Consider the following 13545-nt stretch of genomic DNA (forward strand, 5'->3'; position numbering starts at 1 on the left):
AGTCTAGCTGACATCCATCACCATATATTGTTGGGTTTTTTTCCCCCTTTTTTCCTTTCTTTTCCTGTAACCAAGTTTCTTTATTGATTACATTGTGTTTAGGCGTTTAACTGTGCCTTTTAAGTCTTTTGTCATTTGTAGACAGTTATTGTTGTACTCTAATGTTTTGGCAAAAATGTTTCATCTTCAAGAAGATTCATACCGGGCTTCCCTGGTGGCGCAGTGGTCGAGAGTCCGCCTGCCGATGAAGGGGACACGGGTTCGTGCCCCGGTCCGGAAAGATCCCATATGCCGCAGAGCGGCTGGGCTGGGAGCCATGGCCGCTGAGCCTGTGCGTCCGGAGCCTGCTCTCCACAACGGGAGAGGCCACAACAGTGAGAGGCCCGCGCACTGAAAAAAAAAAAAAAAAAAAAAAGATAAGAAGATTCATACCATTGTAAAGTAATTATACTCCAATAAAGATGTCAAAGAAAAAAAAGAAGATTCATAAGAAGGACATTTTGACCATAACAGGTCTTAGATAAATTTCAGATCACACTGCTGAACTGGGTAAGAACTTAAAGGATCCTAATGGAAGACTTAATGGCTTCATAAAAAGTTAACAGAAAGATTGGTTACTGAGTGAACTGGTGAGTATGGTTATAATGTTTATGGGTTTTGTCTGGAATGTTACTGGTTTTGATCTGTGTTTTGCAGATATGGGGAAGCCTTTCCCTCAAGTTGGTTATGATTTATAGCAATTTGGTAAACTACACCTGTGGGTAAAATTCAAGCATTTTTCTTTTCTCTCTCTGCCTGGTCCCTCCAGAAACTGGGGACTTTTGGGTTCGGAGCAGCCTTACCAAGTGAATGGGAAAGAGTGTCTCCTGGCATGTGCAGGAATCTCAGTATCTTGGAGACAGAGAAATCCACCAAGGCAGAGCCTGATAGCAGACCTTTGGCATGCTTTGCTGGCTTTGAGAGGACTTTTGGGAATTCAGTCTGAGACTCCTGAGGAGTTCCCCCTCAGCCAGTTTGGAGGAGGCTATGTGGTCAATTGACCACACTTATTTTGCAAACAAGTTAGTTTTGATTGGCTGTGTTTGCTGGAGATGAGGGCAAACTTAGAGAGAACAATGTTATGTTTCAGTGGATGTTAAATTCTAGTTCTGTTCATTGAGGTCTGTATTTATAAAAGTTATTGTATTAGCCATACTTTTGCCCTGATGTTCTGGATGGAAGGAAAATCATCTAGTGAAATTGTCACAGAGTATAACTACTCATGAAGCATCACCATACACTGTTACAACATTTTTTTCTTGTGTTGAAAACTTTTAAGATTTATTCTCTTAGCAACCTTCAAATGTACAATACAGTATTACTTAGCATAGTCACCCTGCTGTAAATAATATCCCCATGACTTATGCATCTTACAGCTGGAATTTTGTACTTTTTAACCTCCTTTATCCATTCTGCACCTCCACCCCACCCCTATTCTTTGTATTCGTGAGTTTGGGAGTTTTTTCTTTGGTTGTTTTTTTGTTTTTAGATTCCACATATAAGTGAGGTCATACAGTATTTGTCTTTCTCTATTTGACTTATTTTGCTTAACATTATGCCCCATATTGTCAAAAATGGCCAGATTTCCTTCTTTTTCTATGGCTGAATAATGTTCCATTGTGTGTGTGTGTGTGTGTGTGTGTGTGTGTGTGTGCATAATGAATATACAGAATATATGGACATGAGTTTCTTCCATATCTTGGCTATTGTAAATAATGCTGCAATAAACATAGGGGTGCATGTATTTTGAGTTAGTGTTTTTGTCTTCTTCAGATAAATACCCAGAAGTGGACTTGCTGGGTCATATGGTAATTCTACTTTTAATTTTTTGAGTAACTTCCATACTATTTTCCATACTGGTTGCACAAATTTATATTCCCACCAACAGTGCACAGGTGTTCCCTTTCCTTTAATCCTCACTAACACTTGTTATTTCTTGTCTTTTTGATGACAGCCATTCTAACAGGTGTGAGGTGATATCTCATTGTGGTTTTGATTTTCATTTCCCTGATGATTAGTGATGTTCAGCACTTTTTCATGTACTTGTTGGCTATCTGTATTTCTTCTTTAGGAAAATGTCTATTCAGATCCTGTGCCCATTTTAAAATTATATTATTTGTTTTGTTTTGTTGTTCTTGAGTTGTATGAGTTCTTTATATACTTTGGATATTAACCCCTCATCAGACACATGATTTGCAAACATTTTCTCCCATTTGGTATGTTGCTTTTTAATTCTGTTTATGGTTTCCTTTACTGTGCAGGAACTTTTTAGTTTGATGTAGTCTCACTTATTTATTTTTGCTTTTGTTGCCTTTGCTTTTTGTGTCAATCCAAAAAAAAAATCACCAAGACAGATGTCAAGAAGCTTACCACCTATGTTTTCTTCTAGGAGTTTTATCATTTCAGGTCTAATGTTCAAGTTTCTGATCCATTTTGAGTAACTTTGTGTATAAGTGTAAGATATAGATCAATGGAACAAGATAGAAATCCAAGAAATAAACCCATGCACTTATGGTCAATTAATCTATGACAAAGGAGGTAAGAATATAAAATGGAGAGGGACTTCCCTGGTGGTCCAGTGGTAAAGAATCCACCTTCCAATGCAGGGGGCTCGGGTTCCACCCCTGGTCGGGGAACTAAGATCCCACACGCCCTAGGGTAACTAAGCCCGCGCGCCACAACTACAGAGCTCACGCACCTCAACAAGAGAGCCTGTGTGCTGCAAACTACAGAGCCCACGTGCCCTGGAGCCCGTGTGCCACAACTAGAGAAGAGAAAACCCGTGCACCACAACTAGAGAAGCCCACGCACCATAACAAAGAACCCATGCCACAGCAAAGATCCCATGTGCTGCAACTAAGACCCGATGCAGCCAAAAAAATAAATTAAATAAATATTTTTTTTAAAAAGAATATAAAATGGAGAAAAGACTATCTCTTCAATAAGCGATGCTGGGAAAACTAGACAGCTACATATAAAAGAATGAAATTAGAACATTCTCTATCACCATTTACAAAAATAAACTCAAAATGAATTAAAGACCTAAATGTAAGACTGGAAACCATAAAACTCCTAGAAGAAAACATAGGCAGAACACTCTTTGACATAAGTCGTAGCAATATATTTTTTTGGATCTGTCTCCTAAAGCAAAGGAAATAAAAGCAAAAATAAACAAATGGGACCTAGTTAAACTTAAAAGCTTTTGCACAGCAAAGGAAACCATCGACGAAATGAAAAGACAACCTACTGAATAGGAGAAAAGATTTGCAAATGATACGACTGATAAGGGGTTAGTATCCAAAATATTAAAATAGCTCCTACAACTTAACATCAAAAAACCAAGCAATTGGGCTTCCCTGGTGGCGCAGTGTTTGGGGGTCTGCCTGCCGATGCAGGGGACACGGGTTCGTGCCCCGGTCCGGGAGGATCCCACGTGCCGCGGAGTGGCTGGGCCCGTGAGCCATGGCCGCTGAGCCTGCGTGTCCGGAACCTGTGCTCCGCAACGGGAGAGGCCGCAGCAGTGAGAGGCCGCGTACCACACACACACACACACACACACACACACAAATCCCCAAGCAACCTGATTTAAAAATGGGCAGACGACCTGAATAGACGTTTTTCCAAAGAAGACATACAGATGGCCAACAGGCACATGCAAAGATGTTCAACATTGTTAATCATCAGAGAAATGCAAATTAAAATGCAAATGAGATATTATCACCTCATACGGTCAGAATGGCTACCATCAAAAAGAACACAAATAAAAAATGTTGGGCTTCCCTGGTGGCGCAGTAGTTAAGAATTCACCTGCCAATGCAGGGGACACGGGTTTGAGCCCTGGTCCGGGAAGATCCCACAGGCCATGGAGCAACTAAGCCCGTGCGCCACAACTACTGAGCCTGCGCTCCAGAGCCCACGAGCCACAACTCCTGAAGCCTGGGCGTCTAGAGCCTGTGCTCTGCAACACGAGAAGCCACCGCAATGAGAAGCCCGCACGCCACAACTAAGAGTAGCCCCCGCGCACCGCAACTAGAGAAAGCCCGCACACGGCAACAAAGACCCAACGCAACCAAAAATAAATAAATAAATAAATAAATAAATGTTGGGCTTCCCTGGTGGCGCAGTGGTTGAGAGTCCGCCTGCCGATGCAGGGGACACGGGTTCGTCCTCCAGTCCGGGAAGATCCCACGTGCCACGGAGCGGCTGGGCCCGTGAGCCATGGCCGCTGAGCCTGCGCGTCCAGAGCCTGTGCTCTACAACGGGAGAGGCCACAACAGTGAGAGGCCCGCGTACGGCAAAAAAAAAAAAAAAAAAAAAAAAAAAAAAAAAAAAATGTTGGTAAGGATGTGGAAAACAGTATGGAGCTTTCTCAAAAAAATAAAAAGAGAACTACCATATCACCCAGCAAGTCCACTCCTGGGTATATATCCAAAAAATGAAAACACTAATTTGAAAAGACATATGCATCCCAATGTTCATAGCAGCATTATTTACAATTGCCAAGATATAGAAGCAACCTAAGTGTCCATCAACAATGAATAGATAAAGAAGATGTGGTATATATATATATATACAATGGAATACTACTTAGCCATAAAAAGAATGAAATTTTGCCATTTGCAGCAGCATGGATCAACTTAGAGGGTATTATGCTTAGTGAAATAAGTCAGACAGAGAAAGACAAATACTGTACAATATCACTTATATGTAGAATCTAAAATATAAAACAAACTAGTGAGTATAACCAAAAAGAAACAGACTCACAGATACAGAAAACAAACTAGTGGTTACCAGTAGGGAGAAGGAAGTGGGAAGGGGAAAAATAAGTGTAGGGGATTAAGAGGTACAAACTACTATGTATAAAATAAATAGGCTGCAAGGATATATTGTACAACGCAAGGAATATAGCCAATATTTTATAATAACTATAAATGAAGTATAACGTTTAAAAATTGTGAATCACATACTTACCTGGCAGGGGAGATAGCATGATCACGAAGGTGGTTTTCCCAGGGCGAGGCTTATCCATTGCACTCCGGATGTGCTGACCCCTGCGATTTCCCCAAATGTGGGAAACTCGACTGCATAATTTGTGGTAGTGGGGGACTGCATTCGGGCTTTCCCCTGGTCTTTGTAGGTTTTGAAAAACAGATGTCTGGGACTTCCCTGGTGGGCCAGTGGTTAAGACTCTGCTTCCACTGCAGGGGTCACGGGTTCGATCTTTGGTCCGGTAACTAAGATGCCACATGCCGTCTGGCATGGCCAAAAACAAACAAATAAAAACCCTGTGAATCACTATACTGTATACCTGAAACTTAAATAAAATCAACTGTACTTACATACATACAAAAATTTTTTTAGTAATTATTGATGGGTTTGTATTTAGTACTATTTCGTTCGTTGTTTCTTGCTGTTTTGTAGTTCCTGTTTCTTTTTTCTTCTCTCACTCACTTGCTTTGTGATTTTCTGTAGTAGTATGCTTAGATTCTTATCCCTTTATCTTTTGTGTATCTACTATAGGTTTTTGCTTTGTGGTTACTGTGAAGCTTACCTGTAACAAGTTATAATAGTCTATTCTACATTGATAACAACTTAAGTTTGAACACATTCTAAAGCTCTAGATTTTTACTCTCCCCCACACACATTTTGTTTTTGAAGTCACAATTTGCATCTTTTTATCCTGTGTATCCCTTAACAAATTATTGTAGTTATAGTTATTTTTTACCACTTTTGTCTTTTAACCTTCATACTAGCTTTACAAGTGATTAACCACCACCTTTATAACAGATTATCCTGAATTTTACTATATATTTACTTTTACCAGTGAGATTTATACTTTCATGTTTTCCTATTACAGATCTTCCTTGACTTATGATGGATTTATGTCCCAATAAACTCATCGTTAAGTTGAAAATATTTTAAGTCAAAACTGCATGTAATACAAGTAATCTACTGAACATCATAGCTCAGTCTAGCCTACCTTAAATGAGCCAGAACACTTACATTAGCCTACAGTTGGGCAAAATCACCTAACACAAAGACTACTTTTATATTAAAATGTTGAATATCTCATATAATTTATTGACCACTGTACTGAAAGTGAAAACCAGAATGGTCATATGGATACTCACCATTAAGGTACACAGCTGAAAGCGCAGTAGACCTGAAGAATGTTTGAAGCATTGAACTAAAATGAATTGCTGGATGATATGGAGGCTACAGAGACAGGGTCATCAATTTCTCTCCTGATGAGGCTTGAGAATAGCTGGTTGAAGGCATCGGGGCATCTATACTTGCGAATGGTTTAGCAGGCACAGTGTTATTCAGGAAGATTTCAAGTTTTGACTGTACAGTTTGTTTCTTCTTTTCATTACACATTTCTCTACAGCAAATAAGAGTATCCTGTATCTGCCTGTTAGCTCTTGAAAACCTCTTGTAATTGATGTCCATTTCTTCTAATATCCATATGCCCCTGCTCATAGTAGTAACTGTCTCTGCCAGTTTCTTTGCTATGAACTTTCTTGGTGCCTTGGGTATAACTTCTTCTTCCTCTGCCTAAACTTCTTTACTTTTTTTTTTTTAAGTCTTTATTGAATTTGTTGCAATATTGCTTCTGTTTTATGTTTTGGTTTTTTTGGCTGCGAGGCATGTGGGATCTTAACTCCCCAACCAGGGATCGAACCCACACCCCCTGCTTTGGAAGGTGAAGTCTTAACCACTGGACCACCAGGGAAGTCTCCCAACTTTTTAACTTTTTTTTCCTCCAGTTTGATCAGCTCCTCATTGGAAAGCTCTTCAGCCTTGACGCCAACAAGCTCATGAATATCCTCTTCAACGTCCAACTCTAGCTGTTTCTCAAGCACTAGTATCTTGTTACTTACTATTTCATCAATAGCAGAATCTTTTGAATGTGTTCACATATGTCTTCACAAATTGCTGTGTGACTTCTTTCCATGCTACAGCAATGCTCTGGATAGCATTTAGAATGTGAAAACTTTTCCAGATCTCTCAGAGCATTTGGCCAGATTCAGCCAGTTCAAAAGCTTATGCAAACATTTGGCATAAATAGGGTGCTCTGAATGTAGCTATTGCACCTTGGTCCATTGACTGTATGAGTACCGTTGTGATCAGCAGCAAATACACAACCTTTACATCATGTCGCTGATACGATGTGGATGCCTTGGAGCATTGTCTAAGATCAGAAGAATCTTGAATTGAATGTTTTGCCTGCAACATTCTCTTGCGTGCACAATAAAACTGTTCAGGGCTTCCCTGGTGGCGCAGTGGTTGGGAGTCCGCCTGCCGATGCAGGGGATGAGGGTTCGTGCCCCGCTCCGGGAGGATCCCGTGTGCCGCGGAGCGGCTGGGCCCGTGGGCCATGGCCGCTGGGCCTGTGCGTCCGGAGCCTGTGCGTCCGGAGCCTGTGCTCCGCAGCGGGAGAGGCCATAACAGTGAGAGGAAAAAAAAAAAAAAAACTGTTCAAAAACCTTTTCAAACAATGCTAATGTCATCCAGGCTTTCCTGTTATGGCAACAATAAATGGGAAGTATATGCTTTCTCATATTTCTGAATGCTCTAGGGTGCTCCAAGTGGTAGATTAAGAAAAGCTCTAATTTGAACCTTGCAAGATTTCTACCCCAAAGTGGCATTATATAGTCTTTGAATGCCTTGAATCCTGGCATTGTCTCGGACTTCTGATGAATGTATGTATGCTCTGGCATACGCTTTCAGAACAAGCTAATTTCATCGACCTTACATACGTGTTCTGGCAAATATTTCTCATCCACAATTATCCTATGCAGTTCTTCCTTAAATGCTGTGGTACCTTTAGTATCAGCAACCTGCTGCCTCACCACTGACCTTCATGTTATGAAAATTATGATGCCTTTTGAAACGTTGGAACCACCCACACCTTGCTATAAACATTTGCGTATATGTAAGATCATCAGCATGCTCTTTTATTTTTTTACAAGTTTTTAAAAATATTTATTTGTTTATTTTTATTTGGTTGTGCTGGGTCTTAGTAGTGGCAGGCAGGCTCCTTAGTTGTGGCTCAGGCTCCTTAGTTGCAGCTCACTGGCTCCTTAGTTGTGGCATGCGAACTCTTAGTTGAAACATGCATGTGGGATCTAGTTCCCTGACCAGGGATCAAACGGGGGGCCCCTGCATTGGAAGCACGGAGTCTTTTTTTTTTTTTTTACATCTTTATTAGAGTATAATTGCTTAACAATGCTGTGTTAGTTTCTGCTTTATAACAAAGTGAATCAGTTATACATATACATATGTTCCCATATCCCCTCCCTCTTGCGTCTCACTCCCACCCTCCCTATCCCACCCCTCCAGGCGGTCACAAAGCACGGAGCTGATCTCCCTGTGCTATGCGGCTGGGAAGCACGGAGTCTTTACCACTGCACCACCAGGGAAGTCCCAGCATGCTCTTTCAGTGTATGGAAAAAACTTCTTGCCTTAGCCTAGATCCTCAGTAGGCTAAGTGGTATGCACTTCTGTATCTGGTCTTCCACTCTAGTGTCGATAAATTTTTTCATATCATCAATTAGCCCAGCTAATTTCTTCATGAAGACAGCGGATGTAACTGATGCCGACAATTTCATTGCATCACTGATTCACTTATCCTTTAAGATGGTCGAGATCATCAATTGCAAAAGTCCTAACTCACATGTGATGGCCATTACTGGCTTGCTACTTTCATGCAGGGCAATTATTTGAGTTTCAGCTCAAGAGTGAATGCCTTCCTCTTCTTCTCATCAGAAGCAGGAAGCAACACAATATACTACAGAGTATCGGTTGTTTAACCCTCATGATCGCATGGCTGACTGGGAGTTGTGGCTCACTGCCACTGCCCAGCATCATAAGAGAATATCATATCTCATGTGACTAGCTCAGGAAAAGATCAAAATTCAAAATTTGAAGTATGGTTTCTACTGAATGCGAATCGCTTTTGCACCATCATAAAGTCAAAAAACCCTAAGTCGAACCATCTTAAGACAGAGACCATCTGTACTAATTAGCACCCTTTCATTTCAGCTTAAACAAGACCCTTTCACATTTCTTGTACCACCAGTCTAGTGGTGATGAACTCCTTTATCTTTTGCCTGTCTGGAAAACTCTGTATCACCTTGAATTCCGAATGTTAAAATGACGATTCTGCTGAGTTCTTAAGGGTACCAGCTGAGCAATTAGACAAGCCCTAACTCCTCCAAGTGAATAGTGTAAAAGTCGTCCAAGAAAATGAAGAGAATTTTGCAGGGATGGGTAATAAATTTTGCCTTCTTCATTTCCATTATAAATACTCTGAATGTCATCAATGATAATCTTTTCTAAGTTATAAAGGTTTTCTGGGTATATCCTGGGAATTTCCATTGTTGTTGTTATTAAAAATAAAAGTATTGCCATTTTTCCCAACTTAAAAGTGGAAGACAATTTATCCATAAACTATGCATGGAGTAAATAACAAACTGTGCACAGCATAATTAACACATTTATTTTCTTAATAACTCTTAAGCAACACCTATGAAGACCATTTAGGAAGAAATAAATGAAGACTAAATTTGATTTTCCAAGGTCCCATCATGTTGTCTTCCTGGCAAAGCTTTTCAAAGGCATATTTTCCAGAATTTGAGAACACCATTGACTATATAATGAAAAACATCTTTGTAGCCTGGTCTACTTTCCATGATTCAGGTGAGCCTTGGACAACATTTAAACATCCTTTTTTCATTCCTCTGAAAGTAATCCATACTGCTTATCTGGGAGGTGTTGAGAAATCTGAGCCAAATTGGTCATTCAAAGTTCCGAGTGTCTTCAAGACTATAAAAAGGGCCTTCTTCAATTCACTCATTGTTTGAGTTGTTGTAAGAGTGTAGGACTTAGGGTAAATTGCAGATAAGCTTGAATCATGAAGAAGACTGATATTGCCTTCAGTCAATGTAGAAGATTCTTCACTCCGATAGATCTTTGTCATGACACACACTTTCCCACTGTAACCACCAATTTTTACGAGTTTCTCCTTTAAAGTTAAGGCAGTTTGTATCGAATAACCTTTTAATTCCTTATTACGTTCCCTGACGAAGGTGTATAAGACTGGTGGATGGTCCTGGGCAATTAGAAGTGCATCACAGATGACTTTCTGGTTCTGTTGCAAGCCCAGATCCAAAGACCAGCTCTTAGAAAAGATCAATGTAACTTGATGAACGGAGCCTATTTCATTATGTATTAACTGTGTAAATCCTTTGTGTTGAGACAACAGTTTCTCATAGAGGATTGCTGGAACATATGTCACCTTTTCTGATGGCACTAGATATGAAAATAATTATAATAAAATTTTAAACACTGGAAGCTTCCAATTCCAACCATGGCAAAGTAGCTTGTATCAGACCAACCCTCCCACCAAAAACAACAATAAAAGTTGTATAAAATATATAAAACAGAAATTTAAAGAACTGGAGAGCAACCAGTACAAGCAGGACTTAAAGGGTTACAATCTTTGATGGAGAGGAAGCTCAGGAAGTAGTACCACAATCATCCCAGCTTTTTGTCTAAGGATATTTTCCATATCATGTCATGGGTAAACAGAGCCCAAGCAGAAATCATCAGTTTTACTAGGCTGAAGAAAAAGAGGTTGGAATTCACGGCTACCGGAGGATCTGGAATTTGAGTGGGAAAATCTCAGAGAGGATGAAACTGCAGAGAAGCAGCCAAAATCTACATACAAATTTTTTTCAATTCACTGGCAAATACAGGGTGAGATGCTGGAAACCCAGAAGAAAATATCAACTGGGAGGCTAAAGAGCTGAACCTGAATTTCATCAACCTCATGGTGACGGGGGACTGAGACTGGAATTCAAGTCCCTTCAAAGTGGGGGCCTGTGGTAAACACCCCAGACTTTAAGTTGAGACTCAAGAAGAGCCATGACCTAATAGTAAAGGCAAAATTTAAAGATATCCCTAGAAAAGCATAAAACCAATCTTCAAAAAAAATCAGGGTTATCACTGGTACTCTATCTACCTGACAAAACAAAGTATAATCCTCTTTGGAGGAATGTAACATCTTCCAAAGCCTCTATAATTTGCCATCCACGGTATAATAAAAAAATTCAGAGATATGATAAAAATCAGGACAAACTACCAAAAAAAACAAGAGAAAAAATAGATACGAGAAAAAGACTGACAAATGATTCAGGTATTAGAATTTATCAAAAAGGGACTTAAAGACCAAGAGGACAGAATAGGAGGCTCCAGACTCTCCCTCCACCTGTGGATGCAACAAACAAACAGCTACATGTGGATCAATTCCCTCTGAGAGAAATCTAAAAACTAGTTGAGAGACTCCTGCACATTGGGTGACTGAGAAAATAACCACATTGAAATGGGTAGGAAAAGTTGAGACACAGCCTTGCCATAAACTTCACCCCTAGCACAGCACCATACAGTCAGGAGGGTACCCTCAAATCCTAGCTTCTCCCTAAGGAGCAAAAGGTTTAGACCACACATCTAGTACCCCCATCTTTTATGGCTGCTACCCAAGAGACTGGCTTCTAACTTGCCTATCTCTGAGAGCTGATGAAGCCCAGCATTCACTAGTCTCCTGGGCCCAGAGCACTTCCAGTGGTTCTTCCTTCTGGCTCAGTGGAGAGCAAGCAGACAATAAAGTCAGTTCCCAGCTTCTCTCTGGAAGAGATTAGATTGCACATCTAGTGCCCTAACTTTCGTACCTGCTGTCCGAGAGTCTGGCATCTTACTTGTCTGTCTCTGGGAGCTGATGGAGAAAGCAATCATTAGTCCCTTGGGAGTTTGAATGGGCATGTGGATACCTCCTGTTGCTCTTCCCTGAACCACTCCAGTTATAAAACCAAGCCTCAGATTCTCCCTAGAAGGAGTTGGAATGCACATCTAGCTCCCAAAACATTCCAGTTGCTACCAGAGGGACTGACTTCTAACCCATCCTTCTCTGAGAGCTGACAGGGCCTGGCATTCACTAGGTTCTGGAGGGCAACAGAGAGCAAAGCAACAGTTTGAAGGAGCACACAGTCTGAACTAGTATGCAGGTACTTGTCAAGAGCAAGTGGGTGATAAACTCCATCTCTCAACTTCTCCCTAAGGAGAGGAGGAATTGGGACACACATCTAGTGCTTCAACTTTTCTGGCTGCAGCTTGAGGCACTGGCTTCTATCTTGCCTGAATCAGGGCACTGATGGGACTTGGCTTATGATAGTCTTCTGGGGAACACTAAGAACAAAGTCAGCATCTAAAATGAGCACAAAGCTTTGAGAGGTACCCAGAATCTCTGGCTGAACTGATTAGTGAGTTCATCTCCTTCATGAGGTCAGTCTGTGAAAACTGGAAGAAGTGGCTGTTTTATATAATGTGCAGAAACCAACACAGAGTCAAGAAAAAAGAAGAAACAGGGGAATATGTTCAAAATTAAAGAACAAGATTAATCTCTAGAAACCTTTTCTTAATGAAATGGAGCTACATGATTTACCCAAAAGCGAATTCAAAATAATGGCCTTAATGATGTTTTCTTAGGTCACGAAAGCAATGTGTGAACAAAGGGAGGTTTTCAACAGAGACAGAAAATACTAAAAAGTACCAAAAAGAAATCATAGAACTGAAGAATACAAGTTAACTGAAAAATTCAATAGAGGGGTTCAACAACAGACTAGATCAAGCAGAAGAAAAGATCAATAAACTCGAAGACAGGTCACTGGAAATCATCCAGTAAAAAAAGAAAAAAGAATGAAAAAGAGTGAAAACTGATGGGACACCATCAAGTAAACCAATGTATGCATTATGGAAGTTCCAGAAGGAAAAAAGAAAAAGGTGCAGAAAGCTTATGCCAAGAAATAATGGCCGAAAACTCTTCAAACCTCAAAATAAACATCCAGATCTAGGAAGTCCAAAACTTACCAAATAAGCTGAATCAGAAGATACTTACATTTAGACACATTATAATCGAATTGTCAAAAGTTAAAGATAAAAAGGATAACTTTGAAAGCAGTAAGAGAAAAGCAACTAGTAACATAAAAGGGAACCCCCGATAAGACTATCAGTGGCTTTTTCTTAAGAAACATTGAATGCCAGAAGAGAGTGGGATGATATATTCAAAGTTCTGACAGAAGAAAACTTCCAACCAAGAATATGTACACCGCAAACCTGTCCTTCAGAAGTGAGGGGGAGATAAAGACTTTCTAAAACAAACAAACGCTAAGAGAATTCATCACTATTAGACCTACTTTATAAGAAATGCTAAAGGAAGTTCTTCAAGTTGAAAATAAAAGATGTTAAACAGCAACATGAAAGCATAAAAGTCATTGGTAAAGGTAAATATAGAGACAAAAACAGAAAACCATATTATTATGACGGTAGTGGATAAATCACTTTTAATTTAGTATAAGAGTTAAATGAGATTCGTTCACTCATTCACTGAATACTTACCAAGCACAGTGTGCCAGGCATCGTGTATACAGTGACAAGCTAACTAGAGGC

The sequence above is a fragment of the Hyperoodon ampullatus genome (assembly GCF_949752795.1).
Source record: "Hyperoodon ampullatus genome assembly, chromosome: 19".
In the NCBI taxonomy this organism is placed as follows: Eukaryota; Metazoa; Chordata; class Mammalia; order Artiodactyla; family Ziphiidae; genus Hyperoodon; species Hyperoodon ampullatus.